The sequence below is a fragment of the Ornithorhynchus anatinus genome, chromosome 3 (assembly GCF_004115215.2).
Source record: "Ornithorhynchus anatinus isolate Pmale09 chromosome 3, mOrnAna1.pri.v4, whole genome shotgun sequence".
NCBI classification, from domain to species: Eukaryota; Metazoa; Chordata; class Mammalia; order Monotremata; family Ornithorhynchidae; genus Ornithorhynchus; species Ornithorhynchus anatinus.
Genome location: NC_041730.1, coordinates 33361878 through 33377435, shown reverse-complemented (window position 1 = coordinate 33377435; position 15558 = coordinate 33361878). Strand labels below are relative to the sequence as shown.

Here is a 15558-nt window from a genome sequence, read left to right as displayed (position 1 = left end):
ATTCTGAAATATCAGCAAAATATTTTAAAGCTAATGCCATCACTTAAAGATGGAATTTTCTCAAAGGTTATTTTAGCAGCTCTCTATAAAGTATGTAGTATTCCTCACTCTTAGCTTCATTTGGGAGAGAGAGAGAAAACACCTACAGATGATCATTCATCCTCATTAATAAATATTTTCATTGCCAGTTCTCCTCCACCTATTTACATGAAAGGTCAAACTGCATGTGGATTACCTGGAGGGAGTGTATGGAAGACAAACCCCTCTTTTTGCTCCTGGGGCTAGTGGTTCCCAAAATTATCAGCACATCAGAACCAAACTGGTTTAAATCCTAGACTGTTTATATGTCAGCCCCCTACTCTCTCAAAGGGAAATGGCCCAATTAAAAGCAAAATGCTTTTATCACCTCCCTCACTTCAAAGATAAATGATCTCAAAAATTCTAATTAAAACACAGTGATGTAAGGGGTCGCTTTGCCTGTTGTTTACTGTAGATATTGTAATGTTGATCCTTCCTTTGCCTTAAAATAATCCCTAAGACTAAATAGAACTCATTTGGAAAGTACATTAACTCTTTTAAGACACCAGAGGAATAGTAAGTATATTGAATGTATTACTTTACTGCTTCAAAGGATAATGGCAGAACAGAGTTAAAATGTTTTTGTTGTTGTTGTTGTTCTTTTAACACACCAAGCAATCAGGGACAGACATGAGACTAAATTCCAGGGTTTATGACTTTTTGTTCATCATTTATTTAATCTTGTTCTTCACACAGCCATTTATAAACACACACATTGATAACTTTCTTTACTTTCTTTTTCAGCATTTGCACCTGAAAATGAAAGAACATTTTAAATCTAAACATCTACATTTATGTCTTATTTAAAATAATTTCCTTTTAAGTAAACTCAAAGCATTTTATAGACAGAAATAGCAGAGCAGCCCTCTGAAGTAGGTCCTGATCAAGTACTACTCTCAGATTTACCACGCTATCACTGTTTTTCATATCTGACCCTGTGATGGTGCTTGTTATCTCTAAAGGCTGTTGTGTGACCATCAGTCCTTCCCATCCTATGTACACAGAAACTGACCTTTGATTTGTGGCCCCAGCCACTCGGGGGACAAATGGATGCTGCTTGCATTGTTCACAACTCTATCGCATAGGTTCACTGGCTGCCTTACATATTTGCTCAAAGAATTCCTTCATTTCTAACTGTATTCACTGGTTTGCCTTGATATTTCCCACCATTCCTCAGCTACCCAACAGTGCTTGAAGTTGTGCTTCAGTATGTATTTAGTTTTTTCCCCCCACCCATCCTGTTTGTTGTTGCTTTGTTTTGACTTATCAATCAGCAATAGTTACCATTCTTCCTTCAAACATGTCTATTTTCCCTTGCCAATTCATGTAAATAAGGCTTGTGGTTGACACTGATTAAGCAGATCAATAAAACAAATGTTATGCCTACTAACTCGTTCAACTCTCATAGCCAAAGAGTACGAGCTGTTTTGTAGTCAATAAAGTCTATGTAGCATAAATTGAATAAGCCTGGAGGAGACCAAAATCTTACACCAAGTATGAATGACAATCCAAGATGTCCACAGACAAAACAGAGCTAAAATGAATTACATTTACTTTTTGCCTAGGCTCATAGATGCACTTGCTGGCAAAGAAATTACTATCTAAATCAAGAAATTGCTACCTAAACAGTACTTGGTACCATACCATAAAAATGCCAAATCATAAATGCCGTGAAAAATGCTAAAAAAGCCACATTTTCCAGAAGCAGCAGACTGATAATGAGTCACCCTAGTGTCGCCAAGTTTAAGGCCTTTTCAATAGTGGAATAGGTAACAATATACATCAGTCAATCAAGCAATATGGCCTAGTGACAAGACCATGGGGCTTGGGAGTTAGAGGACGTGGGTTCTAATCCTGGCTCTCCCACTTGTCTGCTGTGTCACCTTGGACAAGTAACTTCACTTTTCTGTGCTTAGGTTACCTCATCTATAAAATGGGGATTAAGACTGTGAATCCCATATGGAACAGGGACTGTGTCCAACCTGATTACCATGCATCTACCTCAGCACTTGGAATAGTGCTTCGCCCATAGTAAGCACTTAACAAATGCCGTAATTATTATTACTACCACATGCAGAGCACTGTAACAAGAATGTGTACCAGTGAGTAGGCTAACCTAGTTCAGAGGAATGATGAGTGTGAGCTGGGGGGTAATGGAAGGCTAGAGTGGATAAGGAAGAAGGCGAGATTAGTATTCTTAAGCAAATAAGCATTTCTGTTGGATAAAGAGAGGAATGGGCAACTACTGGGGGATTTTGAGTAGTGGAGAGAGGTTTGCAAAGTTTGAAAATAGAGAGTATCAGTTACTTGAAAGGGTTTGATGATTTATCCCAGTGAATAGGGTGATAGAAAGGTGGAGCCAAGACTCAAGCTAAAATGTCCTTTGTCCTATTAGTTTGAAGCTGCAGTCTTATTTGCCTAAGACATTTTGTTTAGGGCTAACTTCTGAAATTACATTAAATTCCAGGTGTAATTATTAAGAAGAGGGGAGAAAGCAAACTGTATTTCAAAGGGAAAAAAGTAGTTGGATAGCTGTGATAAAGTAAGTACTTTATGAAGGATTAGGAAAACAAGAAAAATGGACAGAGTATGAGGAAGGGCTATTTTCAAATCAGATTTTCAAGCAGATTAGATGCTGAATCAATAGAAAGGGATCTCAGCACAGATCAAAGTAGCAGAGTGAAACATGAAGGGGTATTTTGGGTCAGGAAATACAAGGGAAATGAGATGGGTAAAATATATACAGAAACATATTATGTGGATGAATAACACGAGAATGTCCTATGGCCACATCTGGAGCACAGGCATTGAGAATGGATTGCTGTTTGGCAGCATTTCCTTAGCTATGTAAAGAATCTTTAGACGTCGGAGATGCACAATGTATGGCCACAGGTCTGTACACGTGTTATTGTGATGGCTCGGAAATTTAGGGAAAAGGAAGGAGATAGTAGGAAATAAATCAACCCACCTGTCCATCAGAGGAAATCCAAACATGTAGTGGATTCTTCTTCACTCATTTACTATAGTCAGCTACACTACTGTAGAGGAGATTTGGTCTTGGAAATGACTATGATTGGTCTGCTAACTCCTCTTTTGTAACTGTTTATGTGATCTTGAATTGGTCAGCTAAGGCCACTATTTAGCCCATTCCTGAGTGATTAAATAATAATAATTGGAGAAGCAGCACGGCGTAGTGAATGGAGCCTGGGATTCAGCAGGTCATGGGTTCTAATCCCTGTTCTGCCGCATGTCTGCTGTGTGACCTTGGGCAAGTCACTTCACTTCTCTGTTCCTTAATTACCTCATCTGTAAAATGTGGATTGAGACTGTGAACCCCATGTAAGGTAGGGACAGTGTCCAACCTGATTTGCTTGTATCCATCCAAGCTCTTAGTACAGTGCCTGGCACATAGTAAGTGCTTAACCACTATTATTATTATTGATGATAATAAATATTGCACCCGGGAGAGATTCCATTTTGAACTAGGTTTGAGGGAAAGGACTTTGCCCCATGACCAGTGATTTAAGGAAATTAACTTATATTTTTGTGTAAAAAGTAGGCAAGGATGATTAGAGATCCTTTTGGCAAGAAAAAGTACAGTTATTCAGAAAAGTAGGAACCAGATCACTTTCACCACTTGCTACTTGGAAATATGAGTAAGAACACATTTATCAAATTTTCCCTACATCATGATTAAGTTGGGCTTTTAAAAAATCTAAAAACAGCTTAACTGTGAGTCAGCAGGCTATAAGGAATTTTCAGGGTTGTTTGCTGCTAGTTCAGGCAATTATGGCATGTAATATAGTACCTGTAAATTGCTTAGTGGACATATTTAAAAACTCAGGAACTATTTCTTATTTTAAAAAAGTTAACCGATAAGGCCCTACTCAGCAGATACACCCTTCAGTATGTATAGTGTTCTTGTGAACATTGGACGAGTGATCATTACCATTTACATCTTCTATTAGACAATGTTTGTTAAAAATTGGGGTTATGCTATAGCCGTATTGAGATAAATTTTTACAGAACATTTACATAGATTAAGTGCTATTTGGGTTACAAGGAAGACTAAATATCATCTTGGTTTTTATTATTTTACAATGGGGTGATTTTCAAGGTTTTGTTTAGAAATGGTTTTTGTTGTGACCCTAGCATAGCAGTGAAAAGCTGAAGGTTGAAATGAGGGTTAGAGGGTGAAAGAGGGAAACCAGGGCAAGAAGTAACAAAATGCAGATGTTCATTCAAGAAGAAAAGTGAACATTTTCCCAAGGGATACAATGAATGCAGAGAACCTGTCAAATGAGAAACTTATAGACTGGATGGTAGTTTATTGCGGCCTCTGGATCTGGATGAATGTACAGAAGTCAGCACCAGGACTCTCGGGCCACTGATTCCCTAGCTGTGTGGGATCACAGGGAATTCTCCCAACAGAACTGCAGACTGAGCTGACACTTGATGTGGGAGTTCTGCTGTGATCCCTTTCTGTTTTCTGAAAAGCAGTTTCTATCCAGAAGAAATGAGGAGCACTGTAATATTAGAGTAACTTGGGCAGTTTTCATCTGCAGAAATCATCCAACAGGATTTTTCAATGATAAACTGAAGCTGAACCTTTCACCTACGCCTTGCCCCTCCTCCCTCACTGCCCCCCCCCCCAAAAGGGGTTATACCCTTTAAGGAGGACCCTGACATAATATTAGGCATTAAAACAGAAATATGGCTTATGGACTGAGGATTCCAGGCTGGAAAATAGCAGGTGTCTTTAAATCACACCAAAAGCTAAAAGTGAATTTCTGCCATTTTATTTTCCTGATCTTTGGGATGAGCATCCAAGATCTGTAGCCATTTTCCTAGGACTGTCCTCAAGTAATTCTATTCCTCCAGATATTTAGCTCAGCTTCACACTTATATGTCAATATAGTTCACAAACCCAGGAAACCTGCAAGTTCCATAGACACTGCAAATTCCAGAGAACCACGATTATGAATGATTTCTATTTGCTCAAGGTAAGTATCCTGGCTTCAACCCTTAGGCACTTTTGTGTTGCTGTCAAACATTAAAGGAGGTGAAAGCCAGGGATAAACCTAGGTTTATGAAAGGAGGAGCATGTGGGAATGACACCCCAAGGAGGAATTTCATTGAACTTTCAGGTTAAATGTAAAACCCAGGGGTGAGAGTGGGTTTCATCCATAATCACATCCCAAAGGGTGACTCAAATAATCGTTGTGGTGTTTGTCAAGTGCTTACTATGTGACAAGCACTAGGAGCTGAGGTAAACATGAGCTAAACAGGTCAGACACAGTCCTTTTACCACATAGGGCTCATAGTCTAAGAGGGAGAGAGAACTGGTATTTAATCCTAATTTTGCAGATGAGAAGACTGAGGTACAGAAATATCAAATGACTTGTTCAAGGTCACACAGCAACAAGAGACAGAGCAGAAATTAGAACCCCAGTCCCCTGCCTCCCAGGCCAACATATGGGATCAGCCCCAGAACTACATACCATAAATATCAGATATAAACCTGTGCATTAACATGCAGCAATGGCCCACTAAAAATACCTGCCCTAAACTGTGGGCTGCGGGTCTGGAATTCCACTAGCAATGTTACCTTCATATTGAATCAGGGGTTTCTCAACTCTTTGTGCTTTTTCTTCCCTGGTCAATCAACTGTATTTACTGAGCACTTAGTGTGTGCAGAGCACTGTACTAAGTGCATGGAAGAGTGCAATACAGCAGAGTTCTTCCAAAGATCTGGGTGAGCGAGGGTCTATGTTTGCCTGATCTTATTGTACTGTGTCTACCCCAGGACTTAGCACAGTACTAGGCACATAGTGAGTATTTCACAAATACCTCAGTTTTTATTATCTAGGGATTCCACTAAAGACATAAATATACAAGGTCAGCAAGACAATTTCTGTGTGTATTTTTTTTTTTTTGCCCTGTGTATGGTCTCCGTTTCTTTGTGACAACTTTCTTTAGAAGAGTTCAATAGTAGCCTCTTTTGTGTTCCTTTGCTCCATTTTCCACCCTTTTGTGGGTACCCAGGGATCCTAAAATTATGACTGCAGCCTACGGTCCACTAGCTTCAAAATGTCCGTAGGGGCCGGCACTACCACCAACTACCACACCCATACCTGTGCCATGACTGAAAATAGTCCCATTGCATGACCTAAAGAGGGAGAGGGGATAGGGATATTTGGCTTGGATCCCTAGATAGTTAAACTTACCCTGGAGAATATACTAGCTCAAAACTCCTCATGATTTTGGTAATAATAATAATTGCAGTATGTGCTAAGCTCTTATTTTATCCCAAGCATTGTACTAAGCACTGGAATAGATAGAAGATAATCAAGCTGGACACAGTTCCTCTTCCACATGGTGCTCACAGTCTAAGTACAAAGGAGAACAGGTATTGAACCCCCATTTTACAGATGAGAAAACTGAAGCACAGGAAAGTTGAGCAACTTGCCCAGAGTTACCCAGCAGGCCGAGCCAGAATTAGAACCCAGATCTTCAGACTTCCAGGTCTGCACTCTGTGCTAGGCTACATTGTTTCCCAAAAAACACTGAATAAAAGGATCTTCTGTCAGCAACCTGCCTTTATGTCTTGCCTTATCTGGGTTCATATCTGTAAGGGCATGATTTCCATATCTCTATGAACATTAACAGCAGAGACTTCTATTTTTTCCGGGACTCTACTCTCAACTTCACTCCTGGCCTCATACCTTAATTTTCGAATGCCAATGTGAGATCACTCATGAAACATCAAATAGAGAGCAAATACTGAAATGTTTAAGCAGTGAAAGAAGTAATATGGAATGGGCTGGAACTTGGCTGTGGTACAGAGAAAGTCTCGGAGCCACCGTTCCAGTTATGACAAATTATTCTGCGATGGCAGCAGCAGTGGGGGTCCGTTTGGCCAGCAGGGAGTAATGCTCCCAGCTGGAGAGGGGCCCAGGCCTCTGACCTCGACTGTGACATTTATCAGTAAGGCTGCATGCTCCACATAATGCGTGTGTTGTCAAGGGCTTTGGGTAAGAAATATTTTCTAGTTGCAGCACTGTGTCCAATGGAGCAGGAGTGCTGTTTTCACGTTAAGCCCTCCATTCCCCCAGGATACATCAGTCCCGGAGTCATGGCTGACCTCTCACAGACAAGCAGGGCTGTTACATCCTGTCTACCCTCTTTGGTCTTAATGAACTAAATTTAATTGGCTTGAAGTATAACTAAGAGATTGTAACTGGAGGCAATATGGCCTAGTGGACCTGGGAATGTCTACCAACTCTATTCTATTTTAATCTCCTAGACACTCAGTACATGCAGTAAATTCTCAAAAAATACAACTGATTGACTCACTGGAAGGCAGAATTTCCTTCCCAGATCTGCCATTGGCTTGCTGTATGTGATTGTGGGCAAGTCACTTAATCATCCTGGGTCTCAAACAATTTTCCCATGTGTAAAATGGTGTTAAGATGCCTACTGTCTATATCTCTTTTTTTTGGTGAACAGTGTATCAGACAGGGACTGTGATGGATCTGGTTATCCTGTGTCTACCATAGTGCTTAGCATAGAGTAAGTGCTGAATGAATGCTATACCTAATTGAAATGAATCTTTTAGAGAAATTTTGTTTCTGGATTGAGGTGGCTCCATTGCATAAAGATTATTCCAGACTAGCCCAACAGACCTGACCACTTTCTCATTATAAGCATAAATGCAAGTGATTGATTGCTTCCTTATAGAGAAGTCGCTTGATCTAGTGAAAAGAGTTCAGGCTTGGGAGTCAAGGGACCTGGGTCCCAACCCCGGTTTCCCCGCTTGTCTTCTGTATATCCTTGAGCAAATCTGTACCTCAGTTTCCTAACTGCAAAATAGTGATTCAGTACCCTTTCTCCCTGCTCTTCAGACTGGGTGCCCCACGTGGGTAAGGGACCTGATTATCTTGTCTCTACCTGGTACATAGCACATGTTTAGCACATAGTAGGTACTTAACAAAATCACTATTTTTTATGATTATTTTTTCCATTGGTAAAGCGGGTATACCAGATTCTCATTAGGCTATGTGTCTTGATATAATTGTTGTCTCCTCAAGGGTTGAAGCAGTTCCAAATTTGGCCACCATCCCTGACCCTAATGGAAAACCATTGGAAAGGCAGGAAAAGGAGATCAGCTGATGGAGGAAGAGGAAGGAGAAGAGACAGCAGTGGAAGATTGGAGTGGTGGTTAAGCTGTATGGAGTCCAGAAGTACAGCACAAAGTGTGTGAGCCGAGCATGGGCCTTAGCGTGGGTGTCAGTGCCCTGAGCCAAGCCAGAGGCTAATGTGCTAGCCAGAATGACTTGGCACGTCACCTTTGGGCACAGATGCTGAACTTTATTGAATGTGAGCCCAAGTAGCTCCTGCAGTGTGCTCTTTTAAACAACCACATCTTCTGTACTTCTTAGTTCCTTCTCTATGTAAAGGCCTTCAGAAAGGCAAATTTTGCAACTTTCTGAAGGCAAATCCTAGAAGCCGTTATCAAACATTTCTTGAATATGTTAATAATGGATGTGGTCCTGTGTGGGTCTTTATAGATTTTACCCCAAATGGATGAATTTCTATTAAACGTCTCATAGAACTGCCACTGGCAATTATTTCTGCTCAGATCTTGACGGTCTAGACATTTAAGGTATTTTCTATTTCCTTACGGTGATTTTTTTTCATGCTTCTTCCAGGTAGTGAACCATCAATACCCCTTCTTTCCCGTGGGAAATAATTAGAGACAGTGTGTACCAGAGAGCAGTGGGTGCGGGGCCAGAGTGTGTGTTTGTCTATGTGTGTGAGGAAATCCAGGATGGTGGAAATTGGGAGAAGCATGAAATGAACATAGTGGTACATTAACCAACAAGGAATTACAGTTTAATTTATATGGAAATATGTAGAACATGACTGAACTAAGTGAATTCTAACCATCAGCATAACTGTTCCAGTGATTGGGAAATGATTGAAGTATTGATGATAACAGCTAATAAAATCCTGGACAGATGATAGTAGTTCAATGATTGGATTTTAAAAAAGACTGGTCCTTGGGCAAATATTTGCATAAATAGCCACATATGAGAACTGACCCACACTAGGATCCCCAAGGCAGATTGTTTTAGGAAAAGACAGGACGATGTAAAGGAAATGCCTAACAACCGCAGTTTAGGAAATTATATACAAAAGGGTTATTATTATTATTACTGGCTTCTCCCGAACAGCAGTGAACATTGATTCTTCATCAGTGGAGTGAGGGGACCGGATTTCAGGCCATAGACCTGCTGGGTGGAAATGCATGTCACAGTAATGAAGGCATCTGTTTCCTACAGTTCAAAGCTTCTGCAGTGTTTTGTTTGACTTTAAATTGCTCTTAAAAGTTGTTTGGCAAGTGTGTTTAATCACCCATATTTTTACTTTTGTTTCAGGTCACTCAGCAGGTGTTCTTCATTACCAGGTCCATCAAGGGTGCCCAGGGTTGCTTTCTTTTTAGGTTTTGAATGACCGGACCAACCTTGCTGTGATTAACACCCTGGACTCCTGGATAGAGATATTGAACCATGTGGTATTTAATTCATAATGCTGCAGCTTATCACTGTATTCCTCAGCATTATGCCTACATATCAACCAATCACTTTTTTTTAAGCATGGAAAATTGCAAAAGGATGATTTGCCTTGCGGACTGAGACATCAAAATAAAACCACTCATGCATAAATATTGAATAATAACAATAATTACAATGGTATTTGTTAAGCGCTTACTATATGCCACCCACCATTCTAAGTGCTGGGGTAGTTACAAGATAATTAGGTTGTCCCACGGGTGGCTCACAGTCTTAATCCCCAATTTACAGATGAGGTAACTGAGGCACAGAGAAGTTAAGTGACTTGCCCAAGGTCACACAGCAGACAAGTGGCAGAGCGGGGATTAGTTCACTAAGTGTGAACTCTACCTGTAGAGAAATACATCTGGTGCCTTTTAAAGAACACAGTACATGACCAATAGTGAAACACACAGTGTATAGGATCTCAGATGAAACACTTTTCAGAGGGGATACTTGGAGAGTAGATAAGCCAGCCCAAGCTAAGGGGATGACAGATTTCTAGTCTTTATCTGGATAATTATTCCGTTCATTGTGTATTAGTTTTCTTCTGTCTTTATGACATTTTGCTTGCACTCCCTGGTTTTATAATTGTACCTACCCAATGAGAGCAATTACTTGAACTGAAATTCTAAGGAAGTTTTTGAGTGGACAGGATATGAAAGCAGTCAAGCATATATTTTTAAAGTCTTTACCTGCCCAGATGGAGGTGACCCAGGAGAAAGATTTTGCTAGGAATTCTTTGTGTCAAATTCTTCCAAGTGTCTATGATTGTACTTAAATATAATGTTGACTTATCTGACAGGAGAAGCAGCATGGCTTAGTGTATAGAGCACGAGCCTGGGAGTCAAAAGGATCTGGGCTCTAATCCCAGCTCTGACACGTCTGCTGTGTGACCTTGGGCAAGTCACTTAACTTCTCTGGACCTCAGTTACCTCATCTGTAAAATGGGAGATGTAAGCCCCATGTGGGGCAGGGACTGTGTCCAACCTGATTAAACTTGTATCTAACTCCAGTGCTTACTATGTGCCAAGCACTTAACAAGTATCATTATTATTATTATTAAATAGGGAAATTGAACTACAAGGAATTTCAAGGTCATATTGAAAGTGAAGACAAAATGAAGACAAAGCAATGGTTCTAGAGTGTCCTGACTTCCTGTCCTCCAAGTTCTTGACTACCAAGTGCCAGTTCTTTGGGGTGCTAACTTTTAGAGTCTCTTCTGATCTGGTGTCTGTGGGAAAAAGGCCTTCCCCAGAACAAAGGGGATTGAACTGATCTCCTGAATTTGCTGGCCATAGCAGTTTAGCCTAGAGGAAAGAGCACAGGTCTGGGAGCCAAAGGATCTGGGTTCTAGTCCCAGTTCTACCACTTGTTGCTGTGTGACCTTGAGCAATTTACTAAATTTCTCTGTGCCTCAGCTTTCTCGTCTGTAAAATGGGGAGTTGATGCTTGTTCTCCCTCCTATTTAGACACTGAGTCCCTGTCTCATGTGGACAAGGACTGTGTTTGACCTGATTATCTTATAAGTGCCCCAGAATTCATAGAGTGCTTGGCACACTATTATTCAGGACAGTTATGGGGTACGTCTCAATCTCCTGCTCCCTCTCCCTTTTGCTAGGGTTGGAGCTCTTTGACGACTGTACCAGGTATTCCAGGCATGCTTCTATCCTTGCTTACAATCAGTGAAGTAAATATAGCAACTCCTGTAAGCATAAAGGTAAGATAAGGGTGAATGAGGGAGAAAGGTTCCCTGGGAATCCTCTTCCTAGGGTCATTTTTGGAGATCATGGTTTTTGGAGAGGCAGTTTGTTTCCCAGAGCTAAAAGCAGTGAAAACCCTTGCAAATCTCTGACTCGGGTACACACCAGTAAATCTTGGAGTGCTGATGAATGACATGCCAGGGGAATTGTTAAAACTGAGCAAATTGCAAGACTGACCAAATATACTGACCAACAGAGATGCAGTAGGTCCTATAGCCTATGCAATACTGAGCTATTTTCAGATTTTGTTCCAGTTTCAGAGTCACATTCATTAGGGAAATAGTCATTATATCACCACAATATTTCCAAATGTTTGTGAGGAAAATGCTTGGAATGCCCCATTCTGGAAAAAAGGACAGTGATAGCCTTATTCTTCCAATCCCTTTGTCTCCCCAGAGAATAAGTTCTTTCTCTCACACTGGGCCCAGGGGAACTGTGGGAATCCAGTTGCAAATAAGCCCCTGTGTTGTAGAACTTTGCCCTCTCAAAAATCAACTGGAAAAACCAAACTCTGAAACTGAAGAAAAATATGTTTATTGTGACTCCAGAGAACAAACATCAAGGACTCTAGGGGGTCAAATGTGAGAGAAACTGTCCCTTCCAAAGCAAAATTGATAAAGGAAAACCCAAGGCCAGTATCTGGGTGCAAAATTGATAGTTATTGATCATACCTATGGTTTACTGAAAAACATTTTGTTAGACACTCTGCAGCCCTTTCCACTGGCCATAGGAAGAAACATTTTCGTCTGTCATTCTTTCCTGTTGCTCTGGACAGGAGGTGAAATTCCTTAGCAGCAGAGCAAAGTGAGGCAGGCAAGTCAGTGCCCTCAATTTATCTAATCCATTGGGAGTAGAGCTTGGGCCTGGGTCATTGGGCTTGTCTCCTTTCTATGTAATTGATCCAAAGGTTAGCATCGAAGCCTCTGAGGGACCCATCAAGTCATGCTTCCCTGGGCCCCATGCTACATTTTCTGCATGAATACTACATATATTATTAGAGGTGTATTATTTACTTCCTTTGGAGCCACCTGAGTGTGAGCAATACACTTTCTGTCATTTTCTTTGCGGATGCTTCATGCAACGTGACACTCTGCAATTGAACAGGCTCTCTGCTGACTCTCCCATGGTATTAAATTACACTTACTGTACATATCTCAAGGAGTTTTAGCAATGCTGTTTGTAACAGGATGTGCACATCATGGAATAATAGAAATTAGAGATGGATAAGACCTATTAGATCATCTTGTTCACTCTCCCTGACAAAGCAGAATTGTTCCCTGTGTTAGATAAATATTGTTTATTTACATGGTAACAACATGGGGTTCACTAGCTCAGGACAATGTAATTATGTAACATTAACATATTTTCTTGGCTACAGTGCTAGGTAGCTATTGAAGGAGTCTTTCGTGATATAGCTTGTGCAGAGGAAAAACTTGAATTTTTGCCTTTAATCCATTACTTTCCCTGAGAGTGATGTTTTCCAAGGACTAGGGTACTGAGTAGTAGCCTAATAGCCTAGAAAAGAAAATCCGGACCCAAGGTTGCCTAAATTATAACCCATGAGGGGAGTATGGACATTGTTGGAAATCGATTAATATTTATTAAACCCTTCAGGGTTCTTGAAAAGAATCCCCAATTCTTTCACTGAATATTCAATTTAAATGATTGGTCAAATGACCACATCTTTCTCTATGTTCTGAAAGTACTTCATATGCAGTAGGTAAATGCCCCATTATTCTGTTGTTGACTACAAAGTTTTCTGGTAATTTCTAATTTTAATGTCTGCCTCCCTTGCTAGATTGTAAATTCCTTGAGGGCAGGGATCATATTTATTTACTCTATTGCACTCTTTCAAGTGCTGAGTTCACTGATTTTCATGCATTAAAGCAGCATGGCCTAATAATTGATTGTGTCATTTGTTAAGTGCTTACTATGTGCCAGGCACTGTTTTACGTGCCAGGATAGATGCAGGTTAACCAGGTTGGACACAGTCCTTGTTCCACATGGGGCACACAGACAATCCCCGTTTTACAGATGAGGTAACCGGTGAGGTAACTGACTTGCCCACTGTCATACAGCAAAGTGGCAGAGCTGGAACAGGAACCCAGGTCCTTCTGACTCTTTAACCTGTGCTCTATTCACTAGGCCACTCTGTTTTTCTAGTGGAAGGAATTAGGGGCCTGGGAGTCAGAGGCCCTGAGTTCTAATTCTGGCTCCATTATGTACCTGCTGTGTGACCTAGGGCAAGTAGGCATTGAACTTCTCTGTGCCTCAGTTACCTCATCTGTAAAATGGGGATTGAGACTGTGAGCCCCACGTGGTAGAGGGACTGTGTCCAATCTGATTACCTTGAATCTACTCAAACACTTAGCATATAGTAAGTGCTATGCAAATACCATAAAACAACAACAACAAAAACAGAACAGTAACAGTAAAGCCCTCCTTAAGTCTTCATTATGCTAATTACTGGTCAGGCATGCTGTTTTTGTTCAGCAACTTTGTCAGGCCATAGCACCCCCTCCACCCCTTGAATGAAGAAATATATGAAACATAAAGAAATTTCAGAAACAAAAGAAAATGTATGTTAACACCTAGGTCACACAGCAAGTACATTGTGGAGTCAAAATTAGAACTCGGGTCCCCTGACTCCAAGGCCCATGCTTCCTTCCACTAGGAAAACAGTGTGACCTAGTGAATAGACCGCAGGCCAGAGAGTCAGAAGGACCTGGGTTCCAGTTCCCTCCCTCCCACTTGTCTGCTGTGTGACCTTGGGCAAGTCAGTTACTTCATCAGTTACCTCATCTGTAAAATAGGGATTAAGTTTGTGAGCCCCATGTGGGACAAGGACTGTGTCCAACTTGGTTAATCTGCATCTACCCCAGCACTGCATCTACACCCTTGTTTGTATTGTTCCAGGTATGTTATCACTAATATTGCATGGTCTGGATCATTTTCTTCACTGATCAGGCTGCACTCAGCAAACCCAACTGAGAAATCAATCAACCGTAATTACTGAGCATTTACTGTGTACAGGGCACTGTTCTAAGTGCTTGGGAGAGTACAAACAACAGTATAACAGACACATTCCCTGCACACAATGAGTTTACCTCTTTTCTTAGTAGTCTATAACTAGAATGTAGTGAGAATGGCATTGCTGGTTCTGTGAGCTTAAATAGGAATGAGGGTGAGAGCACTAGAAATGCAGTCTTCATCTATCTCATTTTTTAAGTGCTTACCTTATGCAAAGCACTTTATTAAGCTCTTGGGAGAATACAACACAACAGTATAATAGACATTTTCTGCCCACAGTGAGCTTACAGTCTAGAGTGGAAGACAGATGTTAATATAAATAAGTAAATTACGGATATGTATATAATTGCCACGGGGCTGTGGGGAGCGGGGGTAGTGAATAAAGGGAGCAAGTCAGGCTGTCACAGAAGGGAGTGGGAAAAGAGGAAATGAGGATTTAGCCAGGGAAGGCCTCTTGGCTTTAAAGATGGGGAGGGTAAATTATAATCCTCTGTAAACTTAGATCTGATAATCTTGTATTCAAGCCACTGATTAATGCAGTGCTTGACTAATAATAATAATAACAACAACAACAATAGTAATATTTGTTAAGCACTTGCTATGTGTCAAACACTGTACTAAGCTATGGAGTTACAAGATAATTAGGTTGACACATTCCCTGTCCCACATGGGGCTCACAGTCGAAGTAAAAAACGGTATTAAATCCCCACTTTACAGATGTGGAAACAGAAGCCCAGAGAAGTGAAGTGACTTGCCCTATATGAATAGCACAATTAAAACTCATCATTCCTACTGAAAGCTAGTTGCTGGAGCAGCAGTGTTGTCCCTCACACAGACTCCACCTGAAAGGGGGGTAATAATCTGGAACAGGCTGCTGAGGGAACTTGATTATGAAATGATTATGAACAGGTTAGACTACGAGCAGGTTAGACAATGAACTGTTTGGATTGGTTTAGGTGCATTCTAAGTTGGGTGGGGAAACAAACTAGAGCTCAGTTATCCCATCATTTCATATTCTTTATCTAATTGGGACTGCACTGCTAGGCTCCTCTAGAAAACCAACATAAGGAAAA

At 40.8% G+C, this 15558-nt stretch overlaps 1 long non-coding RNA gene across 1 annotated transcript in view; it reads left to right on the top strand.

Moving 5' to 3' along the window:
* LOC120638247 overlaps positions 1–9806 on the top strand; it is a 70602-nt gene extending 60796 nt beyond the window's left edge. Inside the window, exons 4-5 of the long non-coding RNA XR_005659808.1 lie at positions 8169–8333; positions 9519–9806. This is a non-coding gene — a long non-coding RNA (uncharacterized LOC120638247). The remainder of the gene's footprint in view (positions 1–8168; positions 8334–9518) is intronic.
* Positions 9807–15558: the final 5752 nt, after the last annotated feature.